The sequence below is a fragment of the Leptopilina heterotoma genome, unplaced genomic scaffold, assembly GCF_015476425.1.
Source record: "Leptopilina heterotoma isolate Lh14 unplaced genomic scaffold, ASM1547642v1 Lhet_12, whole genome shotgun sequence".
NCBI classification, from domain to species: Eukaryota; Metazoa; Arthropoda; class Insecta; order Hymenoptera; family Figitidae; genus Leptopilina; species Leptopilina heterotoma.
Window position 1 is genome coordinate 1,061,533 of NW_025110837.1, and position 15,694 is coordinate 1,077,226.

Consider the following 15,694-nt stretch of genomic DNA (forward strand, 5'->3'; position numbering starts at 1 on the left):
TTTTTAAAATTAATCGATTTTTATGAATCTTTGTATCTAGGGGTTTTTTTAGGTCGCTGATTACGAATCTGATGTAAGAATTCAAGTGGATTTTAGATTGGGTGAGATTTGCCTACAATTTTTTGCTTGGGAGTTTTTAAGTTTGGTGATTACAAAACTAGTGTCTATACAATTCAAAAATAAAAATTTTTTTCCTGTTATTAGCCTACAAAAATAAAAAGTACTGTAGTTTCCAGGATCTACCACGAGGAGGTTACAGGTAAAGATCCCATTTTGTATTTTTTTAGATTTTTAAAATTTTTTTGGTTTTTTTGGACCTGATGTTTACTTATAGGTATATAGTTTATCGCGTGGGTATATCAGGTGCGCATGTAGTCCTATTGGAGAATCTGCTTTTGTTTCCATGGATCGGATAAACACTCCATTTCATATCTAAATCTGATTTCAGAAACAAAGTGCTCATTTTTACATTTTTAAAATCTGACAACAGATTTGTAATCAGCAACCCGAAAAACCTCTATACACGGAAAAAAAAAGTACGTGAATCCTTCCTTGAAAGTGCTTGAATTTTGGATAGGACACAAAATACAAGGCTGTTCCATATACTTTTTATTAGAAAATATAGAAAAGTCCTAGAATTATTCTAGTACTAGTATGGGCAACAGTGTTTTTTAAATTTTAACGAAAAGTCATTTGTTCAGTTTTATAAAGTACGTGAAAGATTAGTTGACTGCGCTTGAAAATTCTGTAGAGCATGCGCAGTGTGCGTTGCGCGTTTTTACCCAAGGTAAATGCCAGCTGATCGTCTGTTTCCGTTTGTGTTAATTTCAGATGTGAATATACATATTATATATATATATAATAATAATAATAATAATATTATATATTATTATTATATATATATATTTTTTTTTATTTTTCACGACTTCTGAGACATGCTATTTCACTGAAAACTGAGACTTACATAACATTCTGTTTTGTGAGAAACACAAAATAAAAAATATTTTTTTGAAAGTCAATTCTTGAAGACAAATATATATTAACACTATTTGTTTTTCATAAAATAATAGTATATTCACATCTGAAATTAACACAAACGGAAACAGACGATCAGCTGGCATTTACCTTGGGTAAAAACGCGCAACGCACACTGCGCATGCTCTACAGAATTTTCAAGCGCAGTCAACTAATCTTTCACGTACTTTATAAAACTGAACAAATGACTTTTCGTTAAAACTTAAAAAACACTGTTGCCCATACTAGTACTAGAATAATTCTAGGACTTTTCTATATTTTCTAATAAAAAGTATATGGAACAGCCTTGTATTTTGTGTCCTATCCAAAATTCAAGCACTTTCAAGGAAGGATTCACGTACTTTTTTTTTCCGTGTGTAAGATGGAAAAATGGTATCTTACATCTTAAAATAAGATGTTTTCTAAAGTATCTTACTGATTTTTAAGATGTTTTATACGTCTTAGATATTTCTTCTGTCTTAAAAAAGTAAGATACTTCTATAAGTTTTTTAAAGTATCTTAAATTAAGATGTTTCTGTCTCAATAAGATGTTTAGCGATAAGATTCTTTAAACATCTTAAATTAAGATATTTCAAATAACTTAAAAAAGACTACCAAAACATCTTAAAAAAGATACAGAAAAAAAATAAAATAATAAAAAAATAAAATAATAATAAAATAATAATAATAATAATAATAATAATAATAATAATAATTATAATAATAATAATAATAAAATAATAATAAGATGCAGTGTATGCAAAAAACCTATAGATACCTATGTTTAATTCAAATTTATTGATTTTAAAATTTTTATGTCCGCCATATTGGATCCGGCATTTTAAATTTTTGAAATCTGACACCAGATTCGTAATCAGCGACACAAAAAACCATTAAATACCACTGTTCATCATAATTGATTAATTTTGAAAATTGTCTTTATATATTTATTGCATATATTTATATGTTTATTGCAATATTCTTGTTATGTTGAAAAAATATGAAAAGGCGCAAAATGGCACATATTGGCGTCAAAGTAGACATGCTAAGTAATCGTTCTATAACTTGTTTTTCCAAATATTATGCGGCTCGGAGGAGCTCGACTAACTGAAAGTCGGCACTCTATTAAAAAATCCACTATTTGTTAACTTCAATGGAGCTACATTTTAATAAATTTTATTTTTTTAAAGTAACTATTGGTTTTTTACTTCAATATATCTATTGATGAGAAAAAATAAGTACTTATACAAAAATAATTAATTTATTTCTAGATATATTAAGTATTTCAATCAAAAACATTTTATTATTTTATCTCAAATGTTAAACTTTAAATAGTTCCAGAAGACACAATTTTTTATTATTTAACATATCCTTTATGCAATAAATTCCTTATTTACTATTGAATACTGTGGATAAATTCTTTTGTGCATATTTGAAAGTTGAAAAATTGTATTTTTGGCCAAAATTTGACGATCCTGGCCCACTGTGCCTAGTCACTATTCGGTAGAATGCCCGTTCACATTCGGTTGGCAGGCGGTTCCCAGCCAGTACAGTTACACCGGCGTCAGTACGGGCTAGGATCCGCGCCGGTTGGAAATTTCCGCCTGGGTTTTTTTTACTTGTAGGTATAAAGAAGGACCTATAAGGGCACCATGAGACCATAATCATGTCCGTAAAGTAAAATTCTCTTTTAGTGCTCTCTTTTAATATCTCCTTTTATAATTTACACTAACTTATTACTATACATTTATATTAAGAGAACATGATTTGAAAAAAAATTAAAATAAATATAAAAAATAGTTAGGGGGTTGGCGCGCAGGGAGGCGAAGCCCCCTAGTATATATATATATATATGGCAAAATTTCTCAAGTGTACCAATGTCAAAATTGCAAGCTGTTGTATCGGGCTAATATTTTCACAGTATTTAGTACTATGTATGAGTACTTCAACCACCAAGTATTATGAAATTTTATAACAAATTGTAGAGGGAGAAGGGGGTTGAAGATTTTGGATAAGTATGAACAGTGAGTTTTCTAAAAAATCGTAGCTTCTATATAATAAAGCAAAAAAAATTTTGACCTATATGTTTTTGGTAGGTTTTTTTTACGTTCTTTCAAATGGTGAAAGTTTTTTTTTAAATTTTCAAAATTTAACCCTTTTTTTAAAATTAAAAATTTTTTTGATTTTTTTTTCAAGAAGGACTCTTTTTTTTTTCTTTTTTTTGTACCAAAAGAAAGCTTAAGATGTGTACTTTCAATAACTAAAACGAAAAAAATGACGTTTTTTTTTGTTTTCAAATTATTAATTAATTAATTAATAAAAATTAATAAAAATTGAAATATTTTACAACAAAATAAAGTTAACGCAATTCTGAAGTTACTTCTGTAAAGCACTACAAAATCCGCATCCAACGAGTCCAATATGAAATATTTTGGATAAATTGACGTTTTATAAATAAATATTTATAAAAATTAATTAACAAATGAATATCATTTATAAAAATAAAGATAAAGTGTTAGTTTTTTTTAACACAAATGTTTATACAATTCTACTTTTAAAAAAATGTATTCCAGTTATTTGCAACAATTGTTTAAATAAAATATTCATCACCTTATGCGTGTGTTGCGCTGCATAACTATCTTCCCGGCTTAATATTATTTCACATTTTTTATAGAATATTTTTTTATTTTTTACATTTTTGATGTAAGAAAAGATTATTTCTTTTTTACATCAATAATTTTTTATTATTTTAATATTATTTATTATTATTAAATTATTTTGTAATTACCCGTGTGGAAAAGTGGTGTTGGCCCACGCCGGGGGCCCGCATGGATCGCCCACATCCATGAGGGGCCCACGTGGGTGATCCAGGCGAGGCCCCTCATAGAAACGACATGCTGATCGATGAGGGCGCCCGCATGGGCGATCCACGCCGGCGCCCTTGTCGGCCCCTTGCGTGGCCCTCGCGTTTGCCCTCATCTTTGCCCTCGACTTACCCTCGACTTTATTTTTCAAAATTAAGTTAATAAATTAATTATTTATTAATAATAAACAAGTTCAACTATTAATAAATAACACTGTTATTTAACGATTTTTACTTTCATTAATTAAATCGTGACCAAAAAAAAAAAAAAATCTGACGCACTCAGGAATAGAACCTACGACCTACGGACTATCAGACAAACGCTTTACCACTGTGCTAAGGGACTTACTTGAAATTTATTTCTTTATAGTAGGTGACTAGCTGACTTGCTTTTGATGATTCAATAAAACATTATTGACACTAATACACCATAACAAAAAACGTGTTTTTCATTGTTTAAAATCATTATAAACATTAATTTTTGTTATGTAAAAAATTTTTTTTGTTTGGACTTGGAAATTTTTGCAAGTCAATGATGTGGGTGATCCATGCAGGCCCCTCGCGTGGGCCCTCAAGGATTTGCCCTCATGTGAGTTTTATATTTTTTAAAAAGTAACATTAAATATTTGTTAAAAACGTGTTTTTCATTGTTTAAAATCATTATAAACATTAATTTTTTGTTGTAAAAAAATTGTTTTTTTGGACTTAGAAATTTTTGCTGGTAAATGATGTGGGCGATCCATGCGGGCCCCTCGCGTGGGCCCTCAAGGATTTGCCCTCATGTAAGTTCAATATTTTCAAAAAAATGTAAATAATTTTATGTGAAATATGTGTTTTTCATTGTTTATAATCATTCTAAACATTAATTTTGAAGTAATAAAAAATTATTTGAGGTTTGGACTTAGATATTTTTGCAAGTCAATGATGTAGGCAATCCATGCGGGCCCTCGACGTGGCCCTCATGGATTTGCCCACATGGATCAGCCCTCGTCGGCCCCCGCCGGGGGCCCTCACGTCGTGTGGGCTTGATGGGGGCTTTTTCTACACGGGTAATTTATTAGGAATTACGTAAAAATTTCTTGTTGATATTAAAATAATAAAAAATTATTAATGTAAAAAAGAAACCATCTTTTCTTACATTAAAAATGTAAAAAATAAAAAAATATTCTTTCGAAAATGTCAAATAATATTAAGCCGGGAAGATAGTTATGCAGCGCAACACACGCATAAGGTGATGAATATTTTATTTAAACAATTGTTGCAAATAACTGGAATACATTTTTTAAAAGTAGAATTGTATAAACATTTTTGTTAAAAATACTAACACTTTATCTTTATTTTTATAAATGATATTCATTTGTTAATTAATTTTTATAAATATTTATTTATAAAACGTCAATTTATCCAAAATATTTCATATTGGACTCGTTGGATGCGGATTTTGTAGTGCTTTACAGTAGTAACTTCAGAATTGCGTTAACTTTATTTTGTTGTAAAATATTTCAATTTTTATTAATTTTTATTAATTAATTAATTAATAATTTGAAAACAAAAAAAAACGTCATTTTTTTCGTTTTAGTTATTGAAAGTACACATCTTAAGCTTTCTTTTGGTACAAAAAAAAAGAAAAAAAAGGGTCCTTCTTGAAAAAAAAATCAAAAAAATTTTCAATTTTCAAAAAAAGGGTTAAATTTTGAAAATTTTTAAAAAAAATTTTCACCATTTGAAAGAGTGTGAAAAAACCTACCAAAAACATATAGGTCAAAATTTTTTTTGCTTTATTATATAGAAGCTACGATTTTTTAGAAAACTCACTGTTCATACTTATCCAAAATCTTCAACCCCCTCCCCCCTCTACAATTTGTTATAAAATTTCATAATACTTGGTGGTTGAAGTACTCATACATAGTACTAAATACTGTGAAAATATTAGTCCGATACAGCAACTTGCAATTTTGACATTGGTACACTTGAGAAATTTTGCCCCATATGTGTGTGTGTTTATCTGGACAAAAGTACTGGATCGCTTTGCGTCTATAACATCCATAAGGAAAGGAAGTATACATTCCTGTCCTAAACGATTATTGAAAATCGATGCGTGTAATATACTCGATTGAAATAAATGCGTATATGTGTATAAAAAAGACTTCAGAAAACCATTTCTGGATTCCAATACTTACTATGAATTCGTTCATACGTATCAAAATTATTACTTCAATATCGCTGAATCGCATTTGAAATATTTATGACTTTTTAATTACTTTAAAAAAATATATTTCTGGAGAAGCTATTTTTGGAATTTTTTGAAAAGATTTGTGTTGAAGAGAATGAAAAAAAATTAAATTTGTAAATCTTTTTCTTCATCGCTTTTAAAATCAGAATAAGTATTTAGATTATTAACTAAAATTAGTTAATGATAGAACGTCCACGCCAGCAGCGTTCCAAAAGGCATTTAATTTCAATCCTTGATGTTTAGTGCGCTGAAAAGCTTGCCTAATTACCTATCCAAGCATATATTTAACTTTGTTTTTAACTAAATTCATATTATTTTTATAACGTTATGAACAATAGGCTTTCGGAAAGCCAAGTCGGCCTGCACGTAGGCTGAAAAATTTTAAATCACAATTTTTAAAGGTACTCTCTAAATCTGGATCAGCGAAATCTCGCTGATTTTTAGCTATAAGATTTTAAATAAATTTTTGTTTGCGATACTATGTGTAAATCAATTGTTTTATGAGTTTTTGTATTAAAAGATTTAAGAACATATTATCTTCATAGTTTCTTTAGCACAAAATCTCATAAACCAATTACATTATACATATTTTCGAGGTGTCCTTTTGTTCAACTAAAAAGCGAGTTGTCCTCTTTTTCAACCAAAACTCGAATTGTACTTTTTTTCTACTAACCCAGCGATTTGTTTTCGGCGCTTAGGATATTACTAGGATATCTATTCAGGTATTCATAGGCATACCTAGGATATCCCAGGGATATTAAAACCACCGCAAGCAAATGGATATCCTCACTCTCCAAATTTGAATCAGCAGAAAGTCGCTGACTGGGTAGCGATAAGTATGCAGTAGCTGATTTAAACAATGTATATACACTAATGAAACAGGCGATTAATACACGGAGAAAAATGGTGCTGAGTTTCTAGTAAAAGTTTCTATGGAAATAATAATTCTACTTGTATATTAAAAATTACTATTCATAGTAAAATGTACTTCGCATGAAGTAAATATTACTATTTCTGGTAGTAAATATAAAATTATTTATAACATTTATTGAAATAATTCTTTTTTATTTCGTACAAAATCAGAATAAGAAATCTAAGAATAATAATCTAATAATAGAATAATTAAATTAAGTAATTTTAAATTAATAATACCGTCGTTTATTATTATTATTATTATTATTATTATTATTATTATTATTATTATTATTATTATTATTATTATTATTTTTTTTTTTTTTTTTTGCTTAGGGAATTTTGGGAAATCTGTTTACAGATACCTTGGATTCCGCACTCCAAGGTTATGTGGGGTTGGTAAAATAAAAAAAAGGGAATTTAAAAAAAAGGATAAATAAATAAATGTTATAATAAATTTAATAAACTGGCGACCTACTACCAGCCCGACCCACTAAAACCCGTAACCCTTCTTTTGGAGCCCTTTACCCTCCCTCGGAACTGTCGTAAGACTTTAGCCTTCGAGGGAGGCGCTCCAACTCTATCGCTGCTGCGACTTTGTTCTGTGTCTGCGGTTCTCCTGCGTCAATAGTTAAAAAATTTAAAACTATTTCAATATAAAAGCGGAATTAACAGTACAACAACAATAAAAAACAAAAATTTTAAGAAGTTTAAAAAGTCAAAAGATAAAATTATAAACGGATATATAAAAAAAAAAATAAAAATAAACGCGTATAAAATATTGAAAACATAAAATTGTACAAAGATGAATAAAAAAAAACAAAACAAATTAAAAAAAATGTATAGGGACAAATAAATCACAAAATAAATTAATAAAAAACAAACAAACAAATTAAAAGCTGTTTAAATTACGCTTTTTGGCGGCCGTCGAGATCCTTCCTCGACATAACCGAGATTATGAAGTTCTCGACTTGCCGCCAATTCTCTTCCGACTGGGTCATCAGCGATACCATATTCTCCGGTGTAACTTGACTGTTTACACCTTCGAACATGGCCCGCCTCTCCAAGTCCCATTTTTTGCATGAGAAGAGGGTGTGCTCCGCGTTGTCCTCAGGGAACTGGCAATATGCACACACCTCGTTCTCGCGTAATTTAAAGCGACACAGGTACGAGTTAAAACACCCGTGACCTGTGAGCGCCTGAGTCAAATAATAGGAAACCTGACCGTGTTTCCTATTTATCCAGGTGGCGAGTGCCGGGATAAGGCGATAGGTCCATCGACCTTTTCCCTCACCATCCCATCTTTCCTGCCATCTTTCTATGAGCCTGTGCCTCGCTTCTTTGCGGATCAGGCCCTTGCTTGGTCTTAATTCCTCATCCCAGGAACTGCTTTCTTTAGAAAAGAGAAACATTTCTTTCCTTTCCCTCGCCAAGAGATCTGCTGGCGGGACACTTGCAAGGACCTGCACAGCACTCGTAGATACCGTCTTATATGCAGAGATGATACGCGTTGTTATCGATCTCTGCGCCGACAGTATCTTTTCACAGATGGTAACACATCTTTTACTCCTCAGGGATGGGGCCCACGCTGGTGCTGCATAGAGCATTTTAGCGTGGGCGACACTCGCCACCAGTCTTCTTTTTTGTTCACGGGGTCCGCCAACATTTGGCATTAACCGTGAAAGATTAGCCGCACACTCGATCGCCTTATTCGACGCCGTAGCCATGTGGTGGTGGAAGTTTAACCTTCCATCCAACTCCACACCAAGGTATTTAATTTGTTTACTCCACTTGACCTCGAATCCGTCTATCACGATTCGTGGGAGCTCATAACCACGTCTGTCTGTGACTAGCAGTGCCTCGGTCTTTTCCAGGGCCATTTCAAGACCTCTGGTATCCAGCCAGCTTTTTGCTAGTCGCAGACATTCGTTCACCAATGTCCCAAGAGCCTCCTCACTCTCGGCAGTGCACACGAACAACGCGTCGTCCGCAAAGCCGATGATCATCGCACCTTCGGGCAGATCCATTCGCAGAAAATCATCGTAAGATACATTCCATACAAATGGACCCACCCTCGAGCCTTGAGGAGCCCCACGCTGCATCTCTTCCCTGAGAGTGCAGGTGTCTCCCTCATATATAACCCACCTGTCGCTAAGATAATTATCCATTATCCGCAACAAGTAGGGCGGCATGTTTTTCTTTTCCATCGACTCGATGAGATCTTTCCATCTTGCGGAATTAAACGCGTTGCGTATGTCAATTGCTACCAACGCGCAGAAGCTCTTCTTTTTCCCAGGTCCCAATTTGTTTTTTCCTGCTTTGGCTATGTCCACAACTGCCTGGATGGCATCAACTGTGGACTTGCCTTTACGGAAACCAAATTGGTAATCGGATAGACGATTCTCTTCGGTCAAGTGGCCCTGCATTCTCTGGAGAACCATATCCTCTAGAAGTTTACCCATCGTATCTAGCAGGCATATAGGCCTGTACGATGAAACCTTATCTAGAGGTTTTTCACCTTTCCTTAGGAGGACTAACCTCTGTCGCTTCCAGTCGCGGAAGAACTCTCCTCTCTCAAGGCAAAGATTGAAGCATCGAAGCAGAATCTGGGGTGAAGTGTCGATTACCAACTTTAGGATCTCGTTACTTATCCCATCGATTCCAGGCGCCTTGCCTGTTTTTAATCTTTTGCCTGCTTTTTTCAGTTCACTAAGTGTAAAGAGTTCTTCCTCTTCGACTTTGCAAAAACTCCAGTCCCTTCTAAGGTATGGTTCTGCAGGAGGAAACAAAGAACTTATTATCTTTCTGACCCAATCGGGATTGTCCAGGCCGGGGGTCTTTTGCCTCGTCACTAATTTCTTAGTTACGATTTTAAAAGCCAGACCCCATGGGTCCTTATCGACCTCCTCGATTAGGTCCTTCCAGCTACGGCGTCGCGACTTGCGGAATTATTATTATTATTATTATTATTCTTGCATTATTATTATTATTAATGCTTATATTTTAATTCAGTAGCATATGTAAATAAATATAGTAAAATTACAGTAATATTATACGAGCATGTAAAGTAAATGAAACTGGCTGTGAAATGCATATCTAATGAGTAAGCAAGATTTTTTTTTATTTTATCGTTAGAAAATAAACTTTTTTTCAATTTTTTCTTAAGTATACTTAAGAAAAAGTGCTGTTGAATCAAATATCTCCATGCTATTGAATTCCCCGTCATTGATTCAATGACACATTTATTAATCGAAAAGTATATTGCTTAAAATGAAAAAATGAAACTGTTTAAATTAAAAGTACGGTACTGTAGAATTAATGATATTGTGCAAATTGTTTCTATAGTTCATCTATATATAGCAACAGAATAATTTATTGCTTCTTTGACATTATTCATTTGAAGCATCTACACGGAAAGAAAAAGTCCGTCAATCATTAATAGACTAGTATATTACTTTGAGACGGGACACAAAATCATTCAATGGATAACATACTTTGAGTCACAATCAGTGACGAGTTGCTTGCTAAAATTTAGAAAACTGTCATCAATATATAAAACTCGTTCACTAAAATTTAGAAAACTGTCTATTAAATTTTCTATGACTATCAAAAGCATTCAAAAAATTCAACTTCTTTCAGAATTATCCCTAATTTTAGACACTATTTGGTACAGAATGAACACATTTTTTTCGTTGCACAGTTCCGATATTTTATTTACACTCTTAGACGCTTTAGACCAACACATTTTCCAACACATTTTCGCACTTATAATAACTACACGTAGAAACGCACACTTATAACACTTTAAGTTTAGAAGCAAACTGTTCTTATATACCAAATAACAAAATTTTTCACAACTTGTGAGAAATGATTTTGCACTAATATCTACTTTTTAATTAGCGAGAAATATAAAAGAAAATATATTTTCATCGAGGTCAATTTCTAGACGCAATTCAACTGCAAATTGTTAGTTAAGTTAAATATTCACATTACACATAATAGTATATAGGGATATGTATAGCAGACAGCAAAAACACATGGACTATAGAGAAACCGGAAGAAATGCGCATCGGTACACTGCGCAACAATGCGCTAGTGAAGAGCGCTGATTTAGAATACGAGTCAACTAACGTTTCACAAACTTTCACTAATGATTCGTAAACATTCAAACAGCCATTGATAACAATTCAGCATTAAATCTAAAACAATTGGTCACATACTGGCATTCTAATCAATCCATGACTCGTTTTCAATCGTTAAGTAAAGTTAAGTAACCATCAACGGAAAAAGTGTCCCGTCTCAAAGTAATATACTAATCCATTAATGGTTGACGGACTTTTTCTTTCCGTGTAATAGGTAAATTTGAAGAAAATGCGTGTAAATTTAAATCAAATGAAAAATTGTTTGCTCCAAAGAAGGGCGCTCTGAAAACGAAAGCATATGCTTTCGTTTCAATGAGTGGTGCTATTGCGGACTGCCTATAGCATATGCTATAAAAATAAGAACACTATGTTTTGAGACATTGACAGGTACTAAATTTATTGAAATACTTACCCACATATATTTATATGTTTATTAAACCTGTCGTTTTTGAGATTCCAATATAAAAAAGTATTATTTAAATTCTTTTAATTAATTAATGACTAGTTAAATATAAATTCCCTATATAAATTCCCTTATATACGCGAAAAATCTCGAGCACGGTATTTAACCACAAAGTAAGTGCCCAACGTTGAGAAGCGGATGTATTACATTGCAGCGCGGCGGTTCTCGTCTATCACGGAAGTTAAGCGTCGTTGGTCGCGGTTACTAAATGGATGGGTGACCGCTTGGGAATAGCCGTATTTTTCTGACTAAAAAAGATAAGTGTGTTTGAATGTGTATGTGTGTGTGTGTGTTTAGCCGTTGGGAAAAATGAAAATAATAATAAAGATGTATATGTTAGTGTGAAAAATTGAAAAAAAGATGTGTATAAAAAGTGTTGTGTTAAAGGTGTGAGAATTAATTATAGTATATAAAAAACATGTGAACAAAAATTCCCTTTTTTCAATTTATCGTTGGTATATATTTAACCACATAAAAGAATTGAATTAACAGTATGGTGTTATTCAATCGATAGCAACAACTAAAAAAATTAAGAGTACAAATTTTTGAATCATAAAAATGATGCTTTTAAATTTAAAAGTTATAGTCATTGACTCAAAAGCATATACTGTTAAATTAAAAAATTTTGTTTATTCATTCAAAAGGATTCACCTTCGAATTAACATAGTATGCTGTCAATTTGAGAAATATGCTTTTGTTTCAAAGAAAGTGATACTATCGAATCATTAGAATCGGTGCTTTCAAAACAACAGCATATACGTTAGGCAGCCCGTTATGACACTATTCAATGAATCAAACCCATATGTCATTGATTCAACAGCATTTTTTTCTCCGTGTATGTAATATTACAGTAATTTTACAGAAATATTACCGCATAATATTACTGTAATGTTTCTGTAATATTGATGGGTAATATTACCATCAGGCGGACATTTTAATATGACCATAATATTACAGTAATTTTACCGGATAATATTACTGTAATGTTACGTGCTACATGGGAAAGAGATATATGCGGGTAACAGAAATTTTTGTCCATAGCGATTGCGTAGCCGAGAGGCTTAGTATAGTGTAAATGCGTGCGATTTTAGGTTGCGTTAGATATAAGTTAGGTAGGGTACGAATCTGTATAGATGTTAAGATTTTCCGATATGTTAAGTTGTTAATTGTAAGTATGAATATGATAAAAGACTGAAGCTTATGAATAATGAATAATAATACACATGTAGAGTGTTAATTACTTGAAAACATATTTTTTGAAAGCACTGATTATTTTATTTTAATTTATTAAAATAAAACGAGACAATAGACTACAATATAGGTCTTATTATTTTAGATTTTAGCAGTCGTAACGTATAGGATCTACTTGCGATACAATTAGTTAGAATTATAGACTCTACATAACTCCAAAAGCTGGTGGAAATTTAGGATTAATTTTTAATACATTAATTGGAATACTACAAACGCATAAAATACTACCTACAAATTGACAAATACTGCTCTGTAAATCTAAATTAGTTAACAATAGTATTTGATAGAAAAAGTCATTTACTGATTCAAATAGTAATATTTTTCTAATTAAATAATTAATGGTAACTAATTATTAGTTTTTCCCAGTCAAATTAAATTCCCGGTTGGTAGACACCTCTTCAAATATATTAGTAGAAACTGAATGACTGAAACCCGTCAAAGACAGGTACGACAGCTAGTTTAAATTATAAATTTGAATTTGAAAAAGAAAGATTTATTTTAAACTTTCAGAATTTTAGAGAGCTATAAATTCTTGACATTGTATCCTAAATTTGCAATACAAAAACAAAATACACAATAATTTTCCTCAAAAATAAATAGCAAAATTTATAAAGTAAATACACTGAAAAAAAAGTGCTGTTGAATCAAATATCTCCATGCTATTGAATTCCCCGTCATTGATTCAATGACACATTTATTAATCGAAAAGTATATTGCTTAAAATGAAAAAATGAAACTGTTTAAATTAAAAGTACGGTACTGTAGAATTAATGATATTGTGCAAATTGTTTCTATAGTTCATCTATATATAGCAACAGAATAATTTATTGCTTCTTTGACATTATTCATTTGAAGCATCTAATAGGTAAATTTGAAGAAAATGCGTGTAAATTTAAATCAAATGAAAAATTGTTTGCTCCAAAGAAGGGCGCTCTGAAAACGAAAGCATATGCTTTCGTTTCAATGAGTGGTGCTATTGCGGACTGCCTATAGCATATGCTATAAAAATAAGAACACTATGTTTTGAGACATTGACAGGTACTAAATTTATTGAAATACTTACCCACATATATTTATATGTTTATTAAACCTGTCGTTTTTGAGATTCCAATATAAAAAAGTATTATTTAAATTCTTTTAATTAATTAATGACTAGTTAAATATAAATTCCCTATATAAATTCCCTTATATACGCGAAAAATCTCGAGCACGGTATTTAACCACAAAGTAAGTGCCCAACGTTGAGAAGCGGATGTATTACATTGCAGCGCGGCGGTTCTCGTCTATCACGGAAGTTAAGCGTCGTTGGTCGCGGTTACTAAATGGATGGGTGACCGCTTGGGAATAGCCGTATTTTTCTGACTAAAAAAGATAAGTGTGTTTGAATGTGTATGTGTGTGTGTGTGTTTAGCCGTTGGGAAAAATGAAAATAATAATAAAGATGTATATGTTAGTGTGAAAAATTGAAAAAAAGATGTGTATAAAAAGTGTTGTGTTAAAGGTGTGAGAATTAATTATAGTATATAAAAAACATGTTAACAAAAATTCCCTTTTTTCAATTTATCGTTGGTATATATTTAACCACATAAAAGAATTGAATTAACAGTATGGTGTTATTCAATCGATAGCAACAACTAAAAAAATTAAGAGTACAAATTTTTGAATCATAAAAATGATGCTTTTAAATTTAAAAGTTATAGTCATTGACTCAAAAGCATATACTGTTAAATTAAAAAATTTTGTTTATTCATTCAAAAGAATTCACCTTCGAATTAACATAGTATGCTGTCAATTTGAGAAATATGCTTTTGTTTCAAAGAAAGTGATACTATCGAATCATTAGAATCGGTGCTTTCAAAACAACAGCATATACGTTAGGCAGCCCGTTATGACACTATTCAATGAATCAAACCCATATATCATTGATTCAACAGCATTTTTTTCTCCGTGTAGTAAAAAATTTTAAACTAATATAATTATTTACGAGTTAAGTTCTGTTGCACAGTAAAATAATGAACTACAAACAGAGAACGTGTATAGTTAATTAAACAATGAGAGTAGAATTTCTGGCAAGAAATTTGAATAAGTTTTCGGTTAGTCGCTGGGAGTTGAAATCTAGAGAGAGAGAATGAGAAGTTTGGAAATAATGAAATTGGGAGGCGTTAGATTGTGCACGTGAGTGTTTGGTCAGCGGCGCATTGAAGCAACGAACATAGTCGGACCAATTGACCAAAGTTACCGACCCTATACGTGGATATGTTACAGAACGAACAACGTATTTGAGGTTACCTCCTAGTATGTATTTCCTCTCTCTTTCTCTCTCTCTCTCTCTCTCTCTCTCTCTCTCTCTCTCTCTCTCTCTCTCTCTCTCTCTCTCTCTCTTGTGAGAGGCCATTTGTCGGTTTGGCGAATGCCACTGGACCGAGCAAGTGAACATCCCTCGGAATTCAGACAGGCCTTACACTACTATAGAGGAGAGAAAAAGAGAGAGTGTCGCTGCGAGGTAGACAAAGAGGAGAGGATAGCCTAATTTCGAATTCTCTCTGGAACCACTATCTCATCCTCTTAAACCCCATCGCGTGTATTTGTATCAGTGCTTCTCAAAGTGCAATGGAAGAACTAAAAAAAAGAATATTTTCATAAAATGCTTCACTCTCCTTTCTCTTATAAATAAAGCCTTTTCATCGTTAAGTAAATTATTTATTAAATTTTAATTTTTAAAGTAATTTAACGAATTTTCAATTCATTGGCAATTTTTTCATATTGCAGTTCTTTTAATTTTATTTTATCATATAATAAATTTTGAGAAAAATTCC

The 15,694-nt window shown here is 31.8% G+C and overlaps 1 protein-coding gene across 4 annotated transcripts in view; it reads left to right on the plus strand.

Annotated features, from left to right (window-relative positions):
• Positions 1 to 15,694, plus strand: part of LOC122509910 — a 551,972-nt gene that overhangs the window by 291,270 nt on the left and 245,008 nt on the right. The window lies entirely within an intron of this gene.